Here is an 18,574-nt window from a genome sequence, read left to right as displayed (position 1 = left end):
GGGTTTCCCCGGGGTAAATAAATATACGGAGTCACCTAATTTTAACTTCTTGTCAACAGCCGTTCTGTCGCGATACTGCTCTTGACGTTCTGCTGCTTGCAGCATGCTAGAACGTACAAAATCATGTGCTTTCTGTAACTTTGGCAGCAGCTGCAATACATATTGTTCATGCGCATAATAATTAAAAACTGGTGGTTCTTTCAACAATTCCCCTGCCGTTACCATATCTCTTCCAAAGAGGACAAAATGTGGTGTTTCCTTTAACACCGCATGAACAGCACTTCTATAAGACATTAAAACATGGGGTAACATATCATCCCATTCTTCGGTTTCCGTTATCATGCACGCTAAGGTATGCGTAATTGTCGCATGACTCCTTTCATTACTGCTATTTGTCTGGGGGTGCAATGCTGAGGTAGCTAAAGGTTTGATCTTCAACTTCTCAAGCATGGCACGAAAAACTGACTTATGCAAGTTTGCACCTCTGTCTGTAAGACAAAATTGAGGCCGTCCATATCGTGCAATAATTTCGGAATAAAATGTCTTCGCCAACGTTTCAGATTTCGTATCTGGCAATGCTATGGCTTCAATAAACTTAGAAAAATTGTCCATCATGACCAAAACATATTTATTCCCTGACATAGTTACGTTGAATGGTCCCATAATATCTACCGAAACTAGCTCAAACGGTTCGGTTGGAATAAAGTTCCGTTGCAATGGTGCTTTCTTATTTGGATTATGGCTTCGTCTTTCTAAACAAATGCGACAAGTGTTAACGTGAATTTGACAATCTCTATAGTATCCCGGCCAAAAATAATGACTACGCAGTCTTTCAAATGTTTTGTCGAAACCCATGTGACTACTCAAATTATCATGAATTTCTTCCAATATTTCTTTTCGCATTAAAGTCGGTATTACAATTTGTTCAATATACTCTTCTCTGACAGGCCTAATGTCTTTTGAAGCATAATGGCATAACAAACCATTCTTCATAAAATATGCCTCAACCATCTTTTTGACTGGCTCTGCATTAGCCGAAGTTAACATGTCTATAATTGGTTTTAAATGTGGGTCCAGTTTTTGCGCTTCGCGTATTCGATTTTCTAACGAAGTCGAGTGAGTTTCGACAGTATTTATCTGTCGACTTAGACAATCGGCGACGACATTGTCACGACCCGGTTTATGAACAATTTCAAAATCGTATTCTGACAAATTCAAACACCATCTCGTCAATCGCGGATTATGTGTTTTAAGGTTAAGCAAGTATTTCAATGGTTTGTGGTCACTTTCCACAGTAAACCGTCTACCTAATAAATAAGGTCTGAAATAATTGATACCCTCCATAATGGCAAGTAATTCTTGTTCAATTGCTGGATATTTCTGCTCAGCCGGTTTAAATTTTCGGGACATGTATGCAATAGGATGATTTCCCTGTTCATACCGTTGATATAGACAGCATCCGATTCCTATCTTACTGGCATCCGCCGACATTATAAAGTCCATATTAAAGTTAGGATATGCTAATACCGGTGGATTTCGTAATGCTTTCTTTAAATACTGAAAAGCTTCTTCTTGACTCCGACCCCATGTAAATGTGATATTTTTCTTAGTCATATCCGTAATAGGTTTTGCATAATCCGAATAAAATGGTATAAATTTCTTAAAGAAATTACACATTCCGAGGAAACGTCTACAGTCCTTGACTGTGCGTGGTTGTGGAAATTCATCGATTGCTTTTACATTATCGGTATGTGGACGCACACCGTTTTCTGAAATGACATGTCCTAGATATTTAATTTCTTTCTTCAAGAAATCACACTTTTTCGGTGCTAATTTTAAGTTATACTTTTCAAGCAATTGAAAAACTCGTTCTAATTTCTGGATATGGGTTTCTATATCAGGACTAGCTATCAAAAGATCATCGATGAAACAATGAATATGTTCATCATGTAATTCCGACAATAAACTGTCAGCTAGACGCTGAAATGCTGCCGGTGCTGTTTTTAACCCCATTGGTACAACATTGTATTGATAACACCCTTCTTCATTGCTGAAAGACAGATGTTTTCTATCATTCTCATCAATTTCAACCTGATAATATGCACTACAAAGATCAAGACTACTAAAGTATTTAGCGCCATTTAATTGTGCCAAAATATCCTGAATTAACGGAAGAGCATATTCATCCGATTGAATTGCTTCATTTGTCTTACGAAGGTCAACACACAATCGATACCCGCCATTTTTCTTTCGTACCATAAGAGTGGGAGCTGGATGACTACTGACACATGGTGAAATAATTTCACTCTCTAACATATCGTTTATTTGCTCCCTTAATTCCGCTCTTAAATGATACGGAGTTCTATATCGTGGGGATTTCTGTATCGGCGTTCCATTCCACGGTATTTTATGCTTTGCCAACGTAGTTCGCCCGATTTCCGTAACATCTCTGGCAAATACATGTGTATATTTCAAGAGCAATGGTAATAATTTTCTTTTTATTGCCGGTGATAAATTATTTAGGTCAAAATCCTGTTCCGACAGTCTAGGCAATGTCTTTTTCCGTAATGGAATTGGAGCCTCTCTAACATCATCTTGTTCCGAAATCGTTCCAGTTCCCAATTTTGTACCCTTATTCACATGCCTGGGCTGTTCAGACATATTGGAAATTAATATCTGAATTTTCCCAGTCTCGTCAATTTTTCCCACTGAGTTTGCTACCCACAAATCACTCAGCTTATTGTTTCTTGGCGTAACCTCTATTTCACTTCCATATTCAAATCCTGGCACATTAACTGTAATCACTTTCTGAGTACGCGCGGGCACCCAAATTTTATTAGGCATTACTAAATTTACACATACATTTTCTGCCTGCGACACTGTAGCACACCCTGAATTCAATAGTTTTATTTCTGTAAACTTATTCTTTAACATGCCCCTTTTGACATCAAAAACAAAATCTCCCTTTTGGAGAAAATCATAACCTAAAATCATCTTATAATCCCTACTCAGCTCATACTCGGAGACATATACTTTATGATTCACTTTGAATTCTCCCAAATTTATAGGTATGCTATAACACGCTTCGTGTGGTAACGTCTGGCCAGTTACACCACGAATTTCAATATTTTGATTTCTTAATTGACGACACTTCACAGTACACATTATATTATTCATAATACTAGAATCAATTACACTAATACAAGCACCAGAATCAATAAGAGCACAAAATTCTATATCTCCAACTTTCACTGTCACAATCGGTAGAGGAAAACCCCTAACCTGATTTTGTTGAATCCTATATACAATGTTTTCTTTTCTAGTTACATGTCTTCCCCTACCCCATGACCGTCACTTCCGAGGTCGGAAAACCTGCTGTTTACAAAACCCTGTCTCTCTCCTAGTGCCCCAGTTATTGGAAGAAACCTGTCCCCTACGAAAATCCTGCTGCTGACGGGGATTCCCTCTGCGAAAACAATTTCGCAATAGGTGGGTGGTTGACCCACATCCAAAACACGCGAGATTCCCTCTCGGCTGGGAACCTCGACCCGAAAATCGCGGAGGCACCTCAAACCTCTGCATATTACGTTGAGCTGGAAGTGGGGTAGTTGACATTTGTGGTGGGACCCCTCTTCCCCTACGAGCAAGGACATTTCCTTCTTTTACTTCTCGTAATTCTTGAGCCAATTTTTCCATTGATGTACGCTGGAGCATACTTTCTTTCGCTACTTCCGCTAACATAGACTGCAATGTGTTCAATTCAAAAGAATTGCCCGTTGCTTGCCTCTCTATGGCATTTACTGTACCATAGTTACGACTAATTCCCTCATTTCCCTCTACAAGGGCAGCAAATTTGATTGCGGTGGCCAAATCTTGGGGGTCATGGTTTAATACATGTTTTTGTATTTTAGGGTTCAGCCCCGCTAAAAATTGTGACAATTTAGTACGATCTGCCAATCGTTCAACATCTGGACTATTGAAATTTGCTCCTTGCAGGAAACCGAAAGCAGCATTTTTTACACGCGAGGCAAAATCCTTGACCGATTCATTCGGTTTTTGTCTACATCCCGTAAAGTTCTGGAGATGGTAAGTTAAAGGAAATTCATTCTTGAAATGTCTCAAAAATTCTGTCTTGAATCGCTCATAATTTCTTTCCTCTCTTAGTTCCGGACTGTTTGCCAGAAATTCAGCGGCTCTTCCCTTCAATTTTGCTTTAAGCACAATCAATTTTTCTGTATCTGCCCATTCCGCAATTCTACCAATTTCCTCTATAGATTGGAGGAAATATTCCGCCGGATAAGACGGCTCTGAACCGGAGAAACTATTAAGGAGGCCTAAATAACCCGCAATTGTATTTATTTTGACAGCTGCTCTGTCACCGGATGATTCTACTTCATTACTGTGGCTCATTTTGTTTAGTGTTTAATTGAGTGCAAGTACCAGATTCAATTAATTAACTTATTTGAAAACAAAATTATAAACATTTAAAAATTATTTTCAGTCTCCAAAATCATTTATATGTAACGTTACTGTCACGGCACCATTGTTGACTCTCCCCTTATGCTTAGTAGCCAGTTCCCATTTTACATTTAAGCCAGTACTATTATTCCCATCGCGTTGTGTAACTTCCTACTGAGATTGAGGTCTCCTTCTATAGTGAAGAGCAACCCCAAATCCCCGTAGTAACCCAGGGTTAAACATATTCTAATCTAATTAGAAGTTATTGAGAGACTTGAAAATAATTACGTATACTCCCATTTAAATTTACATTGAATTTATTTACATTATTATGATGATTCATTACAGATTACACAGGTACATGCACATTAACAATTAACTTTTTCAGTGATGTGGAGGCACTTATTCTAAAAACATGACAATACATATTGAGCATCACTTACCCCTTTAAAGATCCTAGACCACAATTTCTTCGACGTCATCCTTCTGTCCTAAGTTTCTGACTCCCTCTCCCTCTGATCTAACACTCCAAACTCTCTTAGTCTGCGGAATTCCTCTCTCTCTCCGTTAAAATCTCTTTATATTTTGATTGATAATTTCAACTCCACCTTTTTGCGCTATTTCAAGACTTTCCATTCGCTCATCTTGAAATTCTCTTTTCCCGTCTGAACCACTTTTTAGTATTAAACATAATTTCATTGGCCCATCTCCTTCTCTGGGAAAATCTCACATTCCCATAACCTTTGACCCTACCATTTACTTTAGATCCGCTCCACGTCCATAGAAACCGTCTAGACGCACATTCCTTCGTAAATCAATGCATTTGACCAGCGACAAAGATTAGCCTTATCTTATTTTTCATAAGATTTCCAGTGCCACGGTCTTCAGCTTGACACGAATATTATTTTACCCACCTAACATTCTCAACTAGGGTCCCGTTTTATTACATTTCCTTCATTATCTCCGACTACATACAACTGCATTCCAAAATATAGCTTTTCCCATAAATTCAACAGTCTGTCTCCTGGGATTAAACTTTCCCATCTCATGCGATTCACTATTACCCAAAATTTTGCCTCCTGACCTACATTCTTATACTATAGTAGGTTTCTTTTACCTTCACTGTAACTTCTTACTTTTCTTTCTTTTTCTGCTCGTTTTTCCATGAATCACTACTACTATTATATAATATCTATAAACTATTTCGATTTTCCCTAACTACCATCAATTAACTCATCTCGTTAAGATTAACTATCTTTAATTAACTCATCAAGTTAACACTAGTTAGATCGCTTATTTTGCTAAGTCATGATAGAAACGTGCAAATGTCATTCCCTATTGAAACACATTTTAGGGCAATTTCCATAGAGTAACATGGAGAGAGTAAACATTCAAAAGTCGTTCTCCTACTTCTAGAAATTTGCGCGTTCATGTTTCTGGCAAAGGGGGCCGATATTCGATTAAAATTCGATTAATTTGTCGATTAAATTTTTTTGATTAACCAGTTAAAAATTTTAATTGATTCCCAGCCCTAATAATAACCGGTTATTATTCATTATTGCAGAGCATTTTGGTAAGTTTTTTTGTCGATTAACTTTTATTGTCGATTGCGCATAGTACGCAAGCATCGTTCGTAAATTTAATAAGCGCTAAATAATTATCACTTTTACCTGCCGGCTTGTACGTCGGTACACAATTTAAGACATCCAATCAGTTTCGTTTAACAAATAGAGTTTAAATTTCAAACTTTTAAGCAGATTTTAATCGAATTATGATCGAATTGATCCAGTCGATTAACGAAGTGTCCGTATTTGGGAGAGCCCATTGTTACAAAAGTGGGGGGGGGGGGTAAAAGGGCGATAGATGGTTAAAATCTTTTGAATGAAATGCGTAACATAGACTACAAGATACGAATTTTCTTCAACAATATTTAAATACACAAGCATAATCTTCTCCGGCCTCAGAAATGTCTGACAACTATAGATGGTATAATAATGTTTGTAGTTGTAGTGATAATCCACTTGCTGCCAGGAGATACCTTTTGTGCTCGATCAGCGACAAAGATAATCGGATAATGTCCACGGACGTCATCCATATTTCATTATGTAATCCGTTTAAGCCGAGTGAAAATGACTGGACCGAGAGCAATAAACAACAAAACCCCATGAACCAATCAATCGATAATATAAATAATCTAATTACGTTAGACATTTGCCAACAAACCGACATCAATAAAGAAAACAAATCGAAGTTGTTGATGATTGAAATTTTGAATTCATTTCCGTATTGATTTTATTAAATAGAAATAAAAATCGAATAGAAAAATTTTGGTTATTTTTATTGGATTTTATTAATTATTAATTACTATCGAGGGTTTTAATTACAAAGGAATTTCAATCAATTTTTTCGCCTTGATGTCATGAGTGGCTTCTTATTCTATATTATCTGTCCATTACGAGAGGTGTTTTAAAAGCACAAGTGGCGTTTTCTTTTACATATTACGGTACGGTTATTATACATACTAACCGGTTGTTATGCATATTTACCAAATCCTCTTGGTAAGTTTGATAAATTTATGGCCTTTAACGGAGATTATGCATAATACCCAAGAATCGTTGGTAAATTTGATGAATAGTTAAAACATTATCACTTTTTTACCGGCGATTATACATAATAATCAAGTGTCGCTGGTAAATTTCATAAATATTTGAAATTTATCCTTTTTCGTCTGTGATTATGCATGATACCCTAGTGTAATTGGTGAATTTCGTAAATATGAAAACATTCCAAATGAGTGTAGTATATGTGATGAATATAGTCGGACCACGATAATATAATACAATGTATGAACTACGTATCATGTATAGTATATCATATAGTACGATTTATCATATCTTTACGCTTGGGTAGCCTACTATGTATGATCACCGGTAAAAGTGATTAGTGAAATTCATCAAATTTACCAAAATACTCGACGATTATGCATAATAACCGGTTATTGTGGGTTACTCGAAGATGTTTTGAGTAACCGCACGTCATGCGAAAACTTTTTGCAATTCAAAATGTGTTTCCAAAGTCAACGGTTTCACAGATTCGGGACAACCTGCCCCGAATCCTTATCGGATCCGAGCATTCATTTTTTGGGATTTTCAAAATGTTTTTGCATTTTTGATATTCAAAAAATGCATTTACAATATAGATGTCAGTAAATATTTATATTTTAAAATTTTCAATTTTTTTGTAAAGAAATGATTCATTTCGTTCAATATTTTTCATCCAAGATATGATGTAGGGTATATTCATGTTCACGTATAACGTTGTTTATATTATCTTCAATACTATTTTTGTTAACTTTTTATACAGTCCCCGTGTGCCCCGAAACCAAATTAGCAAGTTACTGCCCTGTCTCTCTTGATGCAAACCAAAAATATTCTACGTTTCTAATGGCCGTATTCACCGACAGAGTTTAAACTACAATCGCAGGTTAAAGGATTAGCGATCGACACGGATTGGTTAAAATCCTCAATTTAACCAATCCGTTTTGATCTTCTATCCTTTCACCTGCGATTGCAGTTTAAACTGTGTTGGTGAATACGGCCGTAAGTTCAATATTCACTGGGAATGTTAGAATTCGAAAAGCGGGGAAAATTCGGGGGAAAAAAAACAGCGTTTATAATCCGGGTAAAACGGTTTTTCCGCATTTAGAGCTGTTTTTTGCCGACTTTCCTCCGTTTTTTCGAATATCTCAGTGAATATTGCACTTGGAAACGGAATTTTTTTGTTGGCATCAGGAGAGACGGAGCAAAAACTTTCTAATCCGGTTTTGGGGCACACGGGGACTGTATAAAAAGTTAATTTTTTTTCACTAACTATACAACCCCTTCAAACATGAATGACATATCTGAGTACTACACGTTATTTTTAAACTTTTTCTAATTGGAAGTATGCCTCTAGGATCAACGTTACCGAAAGTAAAATGTCATACCCTCCTATTTCCTATGCACCCTGTATATATGTAGTATTTAGAAAAATATAATAAAATTCCCACCCAACTTTTATGTACGACGGATCACTCTTCAGTGACACATCGGGGTTGGGTTCGGTTTTCGACGACGAAGTGAGGGAAAAAAACAACCATCACATTTGTGTGTGAATGTGACACCCAGGGTGCGAAAGGCATAGCATAGTGTTTAAAACGTTTCAACCATGTTAAAGGGGTATCACCACAACCCCTAAAAAACACTTTAAAATAATAACTTGCAAATACAGAAACGCTTCTCGATTGATGGGACATTTTATGTGTTTGGAGAGAAAAACTTTTTCCTCTTTAGTATCAAAAATGTGATGACTGCGTAGAATGCGCACGTTTTTCTCGGAATATTGCTATATATTTTTTTATGTGTCTTTCCTTTTTTTTTCATTATCAATCGGCCATTACTTTGGAAACACAGTCCTCGTACATTCACATGGTGTTACATTCTTTCCGCCATTATTCCTATCACCGACGTCAAATATCGTAGATTTTTTTCCCCCCTTAGAAAAGTCATGTGGCGTGAAATACGAGTAGATGGTGATCATTGGCTTTGTTCCAAAAAAATAAAAATTACTTCCAGGGAGAAATCCCGATCCCGTCAGGAGTAAAAGTTCATACATACATATATATATATATATATGTAACATGCTGTATGGCATAATGCTTACATGAGAAATCGGATCTGGATTCGACGTGGCGCGGATTCCATGTATCAAATTTCATGTCGTTTTCTCTTTTCCCTTTATTTCAGAGATTTATTTTTATAAACTGATATAAAAATGTTTCGAAATTTCAGCGGAGTAATGATTCGACGTAACGTCAAATATTTCATTTCGAGGAAGAGATAAAAAGAAGATAAAAGAATAGAGATTTCCTCAGTGTTTCCTCTTTGGAGATTCTTATCCGTGTGATAATACTAGAAACAAAAGATTAAGCAGAAAGGAAAATTTTAAAAGCCCCGCTGGAGCTCTGATTTCTTTTATGATGAAGTTAATTAATCTGGAATTTTCTAAATGTTTTAATGAAGGAAATAACTTTCTCTTTTTTTTCGTGGGGTCTTGGATAATTAATCTGGGTATTGAATGCTTCGGAACTGAGCCCGATTCTCTGTGAATTCGTTTAAAAAGATGTATTGTGTGTGTGTGTGTTTTTGATAGTGACGCTGGGTTTTGTTTAGCGCGTGCGTGTAGTAAAACATTAAATTGGTAATGCATTATGTTGAAGTGTTGCATTGAAGCTAAAAGGGGCCATTCAAGTATTACGTCAGCATCGATGGGGCGGGGGGGATTCCGATTTGCTGACTTTTGATGACAAGGGAGGGGAGGGGGGGGGTTGGATAATGCTTACGTCATCAACCACCCTTTATGAAAATAGGAAATATTCTTAATGGCATCTTACTCGGTGCCCCAAAAACGAGAAAAACCTTTCGATAGTTTGTGAGTACTTGAAGTAACATCCCCCCCCCCCGCTATTGATAAGTGCCCTACACTTTAGTGATCTCTAAATGTTTCGCGGATCCAAGTGATCTAGAAATGTGTCCGGGCCGCTTAAGTGCTCTGGAACTACGAACTGTAATTATATGCCGCGGATCACTTAAATGATCTGAGAATGTTCAGCGGGTAACTTGAGTGATGTAAATCCGCACTGGGGGGGGACCACTTAAATGCTCTAAAACTACGTCACATGTCACTCAAGGGATCTCTAAATGTGTCACGGATCGCTTAAGTGTTCTGCAACTGTGTCCCGGGTCATTTAAGCGATCTGCAAATGTGCCACGGGCCGCCTAAATGTTCTGGAATTGTACCACGGCACACTTAAGCGATCTGTAAATGTGCCGCTTAGTTCATTTTTACAAAATTGGGTTTGAGGAAGGCAGGCAGCATCAGATAACCCCCAGGGCCATATTTGGTCCGCGGGCCAAGGGCCTTTATGTGATTTATCTATCATTATATGGCTTAGAGGGTGGGTCGCAATGAATTTTTTAACGATAAATTTTGAGTTCATAGCCTTCAAATGGCATTGCAATTAACAGAAATTGATTATAATAACATATAAAGGTATTTTCTTGCAAAATTTCAATAAAAAAAATTATATTTTTGCATTGAGAAAATACATTTTTGATCGTGGGGAGGGGGGGGGGCAAAAGTCCCCCTATGCCCCCCCCCACCCATATACGTCTCTGATTCCACCAATATGCGTCAGGATTCAGAGGGGCAGAGCTGATGACGAAATTTTGCTGACTTCAGAGTTTTGCTGACTTTTGATGACGGGGGGGGGGGGGTCAAAATGTGCTTACGTAATACTTAAACGGCCCCTAACGAGTAAACAGCTTCAATGAAGGATGTAAAAATTGTAGCTCGACGAAGGTGTGACTAGAATTTCCATTCACTTTATTGCAATTTTATCTAACTAACCTTACATGATTTAGGTATCTGGGGCCATCCAAGTATTACGTCAACATCGATATTTGTCTGCCACCATGAAGACTGCCTCCACGTATGCGGTTTCGATCCTGGGAATGAACATAGGTAACAAGCCCTTTCCCTACTTGTTCTGAGGCAACCACCGATAGTTGTCGCCTTCTTTCTAGCCCGACTGGCTCAGTAGTAAATATATATGGCAATATGACCGGAATTGGTGTGGGAGTAAAGTATGGGATGGCCCGTCAATTTGTAAACATACCTTAGTTTAAAAGTTCATATTAAAAAAATTGAAGGAATTGGTATATTTGAATGCGATTTAAGAAAAAGTTATTCTCACAAAAGAGGATTTTTCTTTTGAGCGAGAAAAACAAAAACTCGGTTCAAATTTTTGTTAATAGAGAACGCTCCATGAAAACCAATCGTCGGTGAATGGACCTAGACCTTTCTTCGATCTCTTCCCTATCCGAAACGTTCATAAATCTTCAGCCAGTGGTTCGTGGATGAGATAAAACAATTTCCCCAATATTGCTCTTTTCCACCAATGTCAACATCGCAATGGAAAAAAACCTTATGTAAGCGCCATAACAGCAAAATTCAGAAACGTGAATTCGTTAATCATAAGACCTTCATTTTATAGGACTTTGATTTGCATATTTTTAGCGTCATCTATCGACAAAAATGCAAACTAATTTCTTTTTTTCCTGCCAACAACAAAAAAATATCCCCCTTGGTGAGAATGACTTTCTTTGCAAACCGTATATTCCAATATACCAATTTCTTCAATTTTTACCGTGTTTCCTTCTCATTAGCTGACGTGCCGTAAAACTCGAGGGACACACCAGCTTTTTTTTTTTAATGTATAAGCCTGGCCCGTTTCCGTCATGCCGGGTAAAGCGAGTTTTAATAGGGAACAAACACAATAAGCATTCAGCCAAATCTATGGATTTGTAGAATAAAAGATATTTAAAAATCCTCCTAAAAAATCTGCGACTCAAATTTCCCGGCATGCTGGGAAAATACGAGGGCATTCCCATCATGCTGGTCTCCCTCGCCGTTTCCCGGCATGTCGGTTAATGCGGGGGAAATACGGTATGAAATTTTCCAACTAATTCATGGGGATACTGTCATAGTCTTTTGTTTTAAGGAAATCAATTACATGAAAAAATTACGAATCGAAGAATTCAAAAATTGAAACGTATTTAAATTTTCGAGCCAAGAGAAGCAAAGACATCATTTTCTTCCAGTTTCATTTTTTATTGCTTCGAATAAAAGCAAAAAAAAAGGCGTAAAAGGTCAATTGGAAATACCTTGAGCGGCATTTGGCACTCAACCCCCACTCGAGTTTGCGTTACATTTCGGTCGTAAACGCCGTCGTTAAATTTAGAAGCAATGGAAAGCCTTTCTCTCCGGCATCAAAAAGCCTTTATATATATATTTGTGTTATTTTGTTATTATTTTTTCCTATTAAGTGGAAAAGGTGTGCCGATATTTTTCGAGTGGATCTTGGAATTTATTGAGAGGCTTTAACGTTTAACGGCCATGTTTTTTATCAAAGGAACAGATCGATGAGAAATTGTTTACTACATCTTCTTCTCCTTCATTTAATAGGTTTTCCTGGATTTTATTTCCATCATTTTTTTTTATATATTTTCACTTTCTGCGTGAAGAGCTTCTTCCGAATCGAAAATCGCGCTCCATCCGATAATCAATACTTATTTTAGTTGATTACTGCACTCGAATTCCTATACCCCAGAAGCTGAAAAATCTCTCGAAATTTCCGCGTGAAAAATAATGGTGAATATGATCCACCTCCAGCGTAGGTACATTTTGTTTGGGTATTGTGTGTGGGGGCACTTTTTCTTTCATTTTTCTTTGAAACCGAGCACAACTCAGGTCTATCGCCATTGGCAGTTTACTACCTAGTCTGCTGCGCCGGAAGTATAAGTGTCAAGATGTAACGGTCCGAGTGTGTATCTAGTGTAGGGTTACCAACTGTGTCCTCCTTTTTTTTATGTCATTTCAAGCGTCCTCCCACGTTTTCCGAAAATTAGACTTTTTGTCCTTCTTTTTCAGGTTTCCGGAATAGTTTTTCATTTTTTCTGGAGAGAGAAATGTTTTTTTCTCCTGTTTGAACCACATATTTCTTCATTGATATGAGTGTTTTCAGTGTTTTCGTGTCCCACCCCCCCCCCCCCCCCCCACGAATTCACAAATAGCCGTCGTAAAATCCCCAGAATTATTTAGGAGTTGGGAAAAATTATTAAGTTGTGCAGGGCCGCCGTGTGTCATTGCAACTTTTTCCTGGGGGGGGGGGGGGCAAAGCACGTGTACTCAATGTATATATATATATATATACAATTTTTAGTGTATTTTCAAAAGCCAGGGGGGCGCCCCCCGGTTTTATATTGATCGGAATAGTGACGCCATCTACTGGGAAAATTGAGATGAGTGACGTCACTAAGGTTGTGTGCGCAGACGTAGAACTCCTTATCCTCATACATAGTATATGAAGGCGTCTTACGCAGACGTCCTTCTTTCCGTCTTCGGATATGGTAACCCTAATCTAGTAATGCGTATGATTTGTCAGTGCTGCCATCTCTATTTCAGAAGTGAAGGGAGTGAAGTGTAATGATTGTAGATTTGTAACTTTTCTTACGCCTGCTGCCCTCTGTGGTGAGACTTTAACGGGGAGATCGGCTCGCATTCAGGCCATTACGGGGCACTGCTGAGGCTCTTACAAGAATGGTACAATTGACGTCACATGTACAGAGTGCATAACAAACAGGAGGCATGGCATTTTACTGACAAACTGTTGATCCTAGAGGCATACTTCCAATTAGAAAAGGTACCCAAATGGCGTGTTGTACACAAATATTATATTATGCAAGGGGTCATAGTTATTAAAATAAAATGTCAACTTTTTATGCAGACAACTCGTATTCAAATACCCAATTAGAAAGTTAAAAACCTCCTGTCTCCCCTGATAGCAACAAAGAAACTTTTCTAAATTTAATATTCACTGAAATATTCGAATTTAAAAAAACGGAGGATAGTTTGAAAAAAACCAGCATTAAATTCGGGAAAGTTGTTTTACCCGCATTTAACGCTGTTTTCCCCCAACTTCTCCGTTCTTCGAATTCGAATATCTCAGTGAATATTGCACTTCCAAACGTGGAATTTTTTATGTCGGTCTCAGGAAAGACAGGGCAACAACTTTCTAATTGGATTTTTGAACTCAGGCTTGTGTCCGTGTAAAAAGTTATTTTGTTAAATTAATAGCTATCCAATCCCTTGCAACGTGAATGACGTATCTCAGTTCCACACGTTATTGGGCATTTTTTCTAATTGGCAGTATGCCTCTAGGATAAACGGTTCATCAGTAAAATGCAATATGCCATGTCACCTGTTCACCCTGTATAACATACATTATCATGGACTATGACCAAGGGCCCGTTACGCCGTTCGGTTTCTGACTGCCCTGCCATACGTGTTTATTTCGTGCATTCAATACACAGGGTGTCCCATAAATTTGAAAATATTTTAAAAAATCATAGAAATTGAATCCGTATATTTGAATGGGGGTTTGCGGAAAAATTATTATGACGAAGGGGAAATTGTTTTTAGGTACAGGAAAAAATTAGTTAAATTTCTGTCGATAGAGGACGCTGCACGATAGAAAATCACACTGAAAATATGTAAATCAAAGTTTTATAAAATGCAGGGTATGCGATTTTTTTTTTAAATTTCCCTGTTACTGGTGTTAACATAAGGTTTTCATTGTGATGTTGACTGTTGGTGGATAAAGTACTATTGGTGAAGTTGTTTTTCCTGAGTCACTATTGATTGGTCTTCATTGAATCTTTCTCTCCCCCCCCCCCCCCATGATCCATATATCCTATATATTCCAGTGTTTCTCAACCTTTCTTAGAACTAGTACCAGTAAAATGTCTGAAACAATTTGATGGACCACTTGTGACCCGTATTACGGGACATTCCTGCAATTTTCGTTGTTCAATTTTTTTATACGTTTGTTCCGTTTTATACAACGGTACTTATTTGAATTAGTAATATTCACCAAAGCACAGTGTATGAAATGAAATTATGATTGTTATGGCAAAACTTATACTCATCGCACATATTTGTCAGGTTTAACGTTTTGTCTGCAATTGGTTTTCTTTTTTTTTTTTTTTCTTAATTGTAAATGCGTTTGATGGTTGTGCCTAGTTCTGACAATGTTTTTGATGACAATTGGCGATGTCCCGTATTTTACGTATTACTATTTAAGATCCCAGTTTACTGTATTTTTCCTCAATGAAATGTCATCATTAAAATATTTTTTTCGAGAAATACATTTTTGTTCACTGTGATTTGTAGCAGCAATTTATTTCCACACCCTTCTGCAATTTTAGTAATGGTTAGCAAATTGCGTTTAAAGCAATAAATTTGCAATTTCTGGCGAAATTTACTGGAATGCCCGTATTTGGGGTCGCAATTTCCTACATTCTTCTCGGTGTTGTATGGTACACAGTATGAAGTTTTTATTTTATTTGAACCCATATGGATTTTACTAATATCAACTGCAACGGATACAATTGGCAAGTTCAAAAATAAATACTATAACCATGTTGGGGTAAATCGAGAAGTTACTCATACTTAGACAATAAGACAATCATACGTATCCTTTATGGACATTGTATAATATTTCATCATGTATATATATTGTGTGTAATTGCATTTTTAATTGGGTTGCTGTATTTTAGAAATATATGACATCCATATTTGTTATGGGCATCTTTTTCTCAGCCACCTCATTGGGCACTTTGCCTGTTGTGGAGTTGTATTTGTATAAAGAATTTTGTCAAGTTTGCCTGCGGACCACCTATGACATAGTCGCGGACCATAGGTAGAGAAACGCTGCTGTACACCTCCAGACTAACCATGGTCCCCGCACTGTCCCCCTAGGGGATACAATTTTACCACACTGCTATACACCAAGTTTCATGAAAATATCTCCATCATAATGGGCGCTACGTAAGCCTAAGTAATGTGAGTTTATTTATAACCACCTTGTATTTTCACTCTCAAAACTGGTAGTCGTTTTTGAACACATTTTGAGCATTTTTAAAATTTAAAATTAGAACCATACCTCTCTCTCTCTCTAAGACTTGATGAGATAGAGGCCGAATTATAGGACTTGCGAAACAGTGTATACTCTATGCGGAAACCATTTACTTCTTTAGGCATTAACCAATGTAAGCAGTGAATAAAGAATAATCAAAGCATCGGAGTCACTAAACTGCAACATACATTTTAAATATTCTTGTTTCAATCTGGTACATCGGCTCCAACTGGAATTCGCCAATCAAGAGAAGGCGCATTCAATTACCGAGCACCGGAATGACTCGCATAAGAGCACCGACTCCAAGCTGAATAATTCAAACGGTCCCGGGGGGGATTGGTAGTCATCAAAATATGAGGCGGAATTATATCTCTACATTGGAGATAACTTCAAGAAACGGAGGGGAAACGATACGAGAATAATGGAGTCCGGAACAAAAATATAAGAGTTTGTTTTTCCTTCGAGAAATATCCCAAGACGATCCTGAATCATAGATGGCGGTATATTAGAAGAAAAAAAAATTTTTTTCGTTTTTCTTGGTATAGAAGAGAGTATCTCGGTAGCGGGTTCCAGTCCGTATTAAGATTTATGGTGACGTCGGAAAAACTAAGAAATCCCTCCGGAGAGAAACGAAACTACTAAAAATTTCTACTGAAGCGAAGAAAACAAATACGAGAAGCCATAATTTATTCATTCTTAAATCACAATCCATTTCTACTACATTATAACGAAAGACAAACATTTGTCTTTCGCGTTCGTTCGCCATTTTCTTGCCTTAAGCAAATAGCTGAGACGATTTTTGTTGATTAACAAAAGATTTATAGATGATTATACTTTTATTTATTTTTTCCTACTACTGTGAAACTTTGCTACAACGGTACTCGATACAACGACAAATCCCTATACAACGATATTTTTCCCCCAATCTTGTTCGGAACTGCGTATAATCTAATGTTAAATTTCTCTCGATACAACGACATCCTTTACTACGTTAAACCCCCTCGTGACGATGTTTCGAAACCGCTACAAGGATATTTTTTATAATTTTGCTCAAAATCATCTTCTCAACATATTTTTTAAACTCCTCACCAGTTTTTGTTCTTTCGAGGGTGTTTAAAAACATCGATAGTTTGCACTATCTACCGTCCGAAAGTTTCCATGAGGTTGTCGTGCAGCTAGTTTTTTGAGTGGCATAAAGAAGTGTTGTACGGTAAACCACCTTATATTGTGAAACGACTAACTTATTATTAATAAACTAATCAATTATAATTTTTGGTTGCGAAAAAATAAATGCATTTTATTACAATTCCGACGCAAGCAGTATCGCTGTCATTTGTCGACATCAAGATGTAGCCAACATTTTCCGACGTAAAAATATTGCCGTCGGTATCCATTATAAAGACATTGCCGTCATTTGTGAAACTACGACTGTATCAAGATGTTATGATATTTCAACGTCAAGATGTTGTTATAATTTTCCACATCAAGACATTGCTATTAGTTTATAATATTAAGTCATTGCCGTCATTTGTGATATTACGGCAATGTCGTCGTTTGCCGATATACAAAGATTGCCGTGATTTTTCTGGCATCAAGATGTTGCCATGATTTTTTCGGCATCAAGGTACTACTGTACATTTTCAACATAAAAATATTAATTGATGAATCAATTTATCGACGAATAAATTGTCATTATGATCGTTTGCGAAATTAATGCATTGTCTTCGTTTGTGACCTTGATAAATTGTCATCGTCTGTAACATTGATAAATTTCTATCGTTTGTGACATGAATAAAAACTGCCATCGTTTGTGACATTAATACATTTTCATCGTTTGAGGCATTAATAAATTCCCATCGTTTTTGACTAATAATAAATTTTCATCTTTTCTTTCATCACACTAAATTGTCCTCGTTTCTGGCATTAGTAAATTGTCATCGTTCGTGACTTTAATAAATTGTCATCGTTTGGGGCATGGATAAATTGCCATCGTTTGTGGCATGAATAAATTGTCATCGTTTGTGGCATGAATAAATTGTCATTTTTGTGGCTTAAATAAATTGCCATCGTTTGATAGCGTTGAGACATTGCCGCCATATTTCGTCATTAAGACGTGATCATGCAGAATACATTATCGTCAGTTCGGTACATTAAAGCATTGTCTTCTTTTCCGACACTCACACATAGCTGTCATTTTCGAACTTTAACTGGCAGCCGTTAAATGCCAACATCCCCGCCATCTGGACGACATCGTGGAATGCAACTAAATCACGAAACTAAATAGCACATGTGGTGAAGTAACTCAGCTGGGGCAGAGTAATCTAAGTAATATTTATTATAGTCAAACATAATTTCTTAAATATGTAGTTTTCTAGTTTTCTCTCTCTAATGGTAGCCTTCATTATTCATAAAGGAAAATAAAATACAGTCGCCCCCCCCCCCCGTATACGCGGTTTTTTCCTTTACTGGAAATTTTTTGTTTGCAACACTCAGCAATCGTCATTCACGTGCTTTGTTTACAAAATTTGAGTTGAGCGTGTT

The 18,574-nt window shown here is 37.2% G+C and overlaps 1 protein-coding gene across 1 annotated transcript in view; it reads right to left on the bottom strand.

The window, feature by feature from the left end:
• Nucleotides 1–18,574, bottom strand: part of alpha-Catr (alpha-catenin related) — a 278,683-nt gene that overhangs the window by 221,363 nt on the left and 38,746 nt on the right. The window lies entirely within an intron of this gene.

Source organism: Pholcus phalangioides, unplaced genomic scaffold (assembly GCF_987345545.1).
Source record: "Pholcus phalangioides strain wild (caught in Gottingen) unplaced genomic scaffold, Ppha-v1.0 ptg000015l_1, whole genome shotgun sequence".
Lineage (NCBI taxonomy): Eukaryota > Metazoa > Arthropoda > Arachnida > Araneae > Pholcidae > Pholcus > Pholcus phalangioides.
The sequence above is the reverse complement of the archived record's forward strand: the minus strand, read 5'-3'. Positions and strand labels throughout refer to the sequence as shown.